We start from the raw sequence: 3,533 nt of genomic DNA on the forward strand, positions 1-3,533 counted from the left end.
CTAACCGAGAAGTCAAATACCAGTTGTCATGGATGCAGCATTAAATTCCTTTACTATCTCTCTCCTCCCGAACAGGCCATGAAGGCCCAAAGGTACCGACTTGCCGCCGTGTCATCCTCAGGCTCCAGGCGTCACTGGATGCGGATATGGAGGGGCATGTGGTCAGCACACCGCTCTCCCGGCCGTATGTCAGTTTCCGAGACCGGAGCCGCTACTTCTCAATCAAGTAGCTCCTCAGTTTGCCTCACAAGGGCTGAGTGCACCCCGCTTGCCAACAGCGCTCGGCAGACCGGATGGTCACCCATCCAAGTGCTAGCCCAGCCCGACAGCGCTGAACTTCGGTGATCTGACGGGAACCGGTGTTACCACTGCGGCAAGGCCGTTGGCCAAATTCCTTTACTAGTTCTTTAATAATTACTTATGTTTAAGAAAACTTCCCCACAGTATTTTACTCCCTTAGTGGTTGAATTTCAAACATGCTGAAACACGTATTTTTTATGTTCTGGCTGAGAAACCAGATACCAGTTTTCGTGGTTTTAGCTTCAAAATTCCCTTAATAGTGACATACGTTCAAAAGGCCTTTCATCCCCTGTTTCATCCACTTAGGAGAGGAATTTCGGACAATCCCTTCTTAAACGATGCCTACGGTATAAGATCTACACCCTCTCCAAACTTTCCATCCTTAGCGGTTTCGGCTGGGAGACAATGAGACAGTGAATCAGTCTGACCCTATTTCACCCCCTTAGGGATTGAATTTCCAAAAACAGTGAAACATGTGTTTTTCCGTCTCTAACCAAGAAGCCAAACATCAGTTTTCAAAGATTTAGCTTGAAAAATGTCTTGCGAAAAATTTTTCATAAAATGTTTCACCCCCTACTTGCAAAAATAGTGGCATGCGTACGTTTCATTTCTAACAGAGAAGCCAAATTACAAATTTTCATAGATTTAGCTAAGTATTTCCATAAAAATTTTCATCCCCCGTTTCACCTCCATAGCAGCTGAATGTCCAAAAACAGTGAAACACGTTTTTTTTAAAATTTCCAGCTGAGAAGCCAAATTTAAATTTGAATAGACTTAGCTTTAAAAACGCTTTCATAATATTTCTATAAAAAATCTCATCCCTTATGTCACCCTGTTAGGGATTCAATTTCCAAAAACACTGAAACACGTATTTTTTATTTGTAACCGAGAAGTCAAATACCAATGTTCATAGATGTAGCTTTAAAAATACTCTAGTTGTTCTTTAATAACGATGTATTTTCAAAAAAAGCTTTCACCCACTGCTTAAACCCCTATAGGGTTAAATTTCCAAAAATGCTGAAACACATATTTCTTTATTTCTGAAACGAAATACCAGTTTTTATAGGTCTAGCTTCAAAATTGCATTAATAGCGACATTTTTCAAAAACCTCTTCATCCCCTATTTCACATTATGGTCGGGATTTCTAAAAATCCCTTCTTAAACGACGCCTACAGTATAAGGTCCGCACCTTCTCCAAATTTCAAGTATCTGTCCTTAGCGGTTTGGGCTGGGCTATGATGGGTCAGACAGGATATTTCCTTTTAAATATAGCGGTTTACAGGGATCGGCGCCTATAACTTTGACGATCTGTAGTGTCGTTGGATGGCTTCTCCGGACACGGGTTCCTGTTGAAAATATTATGTACTCACTCTCCTCTACAAGCCCTAGAAGTTGTAACGGGAATTTCCAAACGCCCTGTACAGTAGGTACGAGAATGTGCATAATTCGCAATGTATAGGAAGTAGGAATGCAGAAAACGTAAAATAGGCATGAAGCGTACGAGTACTATATATGCTTTGATAGACAAATGATTAATTTTTCAGCTCAAACGCACGAAGAAAGTGGGAGTAGCGCTGTCTATATTCTGTCTAAAACGAAAAATTTAGCTGCTGATTTCTCACTCTGAAATCATATTTAAATGTTGATTGTTTGGCATCAGGCCTCGTCTGTGAAGACGAAACGTCTGCCATCACGTAGCGAAATTAGACAGCGGCAGGATCGTGCCATATCGAAACTGTGGTTCTTCATTCCAAGATATTGCAGCTCTCGTTGGTGGGATTCCGACGATTGTCAAGCGAATTTGGAGTCGATAGTTTGAAGGAGGCTATGCTCAGTGGCATGCGAGATGCCAACAGCCCCACCCGATTACCACCCGAGAGGACATACATACTGTTCGTACGGCCATGCAGGCGTGTAAAGACACTTCACAAACTTTGAATCGGGAAATGGGTTTACTAGCGAGACCAGTAACCACAGTGAGACGACGTTTGGAGCTATACAGACAGTCACCACAACGCTCTCTGTTGGGCATTCCATTGACGGGCAGCAGAGATAGACTTGTTATGGGATGCCATTAGGTACAAAACATGATCACATCAGGTTCACAATGACGTCGTTTGGAATGCAGTCGTTACATTTCTGACGTGTTAGTGCGGGTGCCTGTGCTCTATCTTCGAGGCCTCTCGACATTATCTTTCAACAAAATAATACATTACTGCATGTTTCCTGAGCTGTCCTGGCTTGTCTTCATCTCTTTCTCCACATTTCGCACCCACTGAAAACTCCTGCTCATGGTTTGCCTAGACGCTGGCACACCACGACTCACGATGTCTGTCATCCAAGTTCTGTTCCACAAGATGCTTAATGGGTTAGAACCGATATAACACATTAAAACAGCACAGATTACCGACAGTGAGCAAGAGACAATGCCGTTATTTGCCTATAGAGGATACTGAAATTCTCGTTAATCTTATTCGGACAACTCCCATTATTTGAAAAGCAGTCTGCAGTCCACAAAATTTTAGTTTAGGACTCTACAAAATCATCGGATGCCTGGCACTGTAGCTAACAAACTTCTGTCCTGCCTTGCATACATTCTGATAGTCGATGTAGCTGAGAAACTGTGCCTGCCACATTTGCTCGTAGCAGCGAACAATAGCACCATAATTCGATGACCTCTGTGTCTACTACAATTTAGCAATGCCAACCTATCACTCGCTTGTCTAATTGATGTGCGTTGGTGAACTGGCCCAGTGTTTAGACAATGGATTCGCAGGCGGGAGGACCGGCTGTCCTGTACCTACATCAACATACATACTCCGCAAACCACTGTACACTGGATGGCAAAGCGTATTCTATTCAATATTAGCAATTTTATATCCCAGTCCAATCGCATGTTGAGAAAAGGGGAAATGACAGTCTATATGCTTCTGCGTGCGCTCTAATCTTTCATCTTACTCTCGCGATAAGCGATAGTTCATTTACGAATATTGCTTCTGCAAATTTACCTAACAGGATTCGCTAGAACAATATCGCCTTTACAGATTACCATTTAAGTACCCCGAGCGTCTCTATTACTTTCGTGTTGATTGTACCGAACTCTAACGATACTAGTTGTCCATCTCTCAATTTATTGGTATCTACGATTTCGTTCATAGCTGCCCTTTTTTAACCAACTGTGGTATGTATTTTTTTCAAAATGTATACAATTGTCAGCTGCACTACTGAAATA

At 42.3% G+C, this 3,533-nt stretch overlaps 1 pseudogene; it reads right to left on the minus strand.

Annotated features, from left to right (window-relative positions):
- Nucleotides 1-269: 269 nt before the first annotated feature.
- On the minus strand, nucleotides 270-387 carry LOC124723482 (annotated as a pseudogene).
- Nucleotides 388-3,533: the final 3,146 nt, after the last annotated feature.

Source organism: Schistocerca piceifrons, chromosome X (genome assembly GCF_021461385.2).
Source record: "Schistocerca piceifrons isolate TAMUIC-IGC-003096 chromosome X, iqSchPice1.1, whole genome shotgun sequence".
NCBI classification, from domain to species: domain Eukaryota; kingdom Metazoa; phylum Arthropoda; class Insecta; order Orthoptera; family Acrididae; genus Schistocerca; species Schistocerca piceifrons.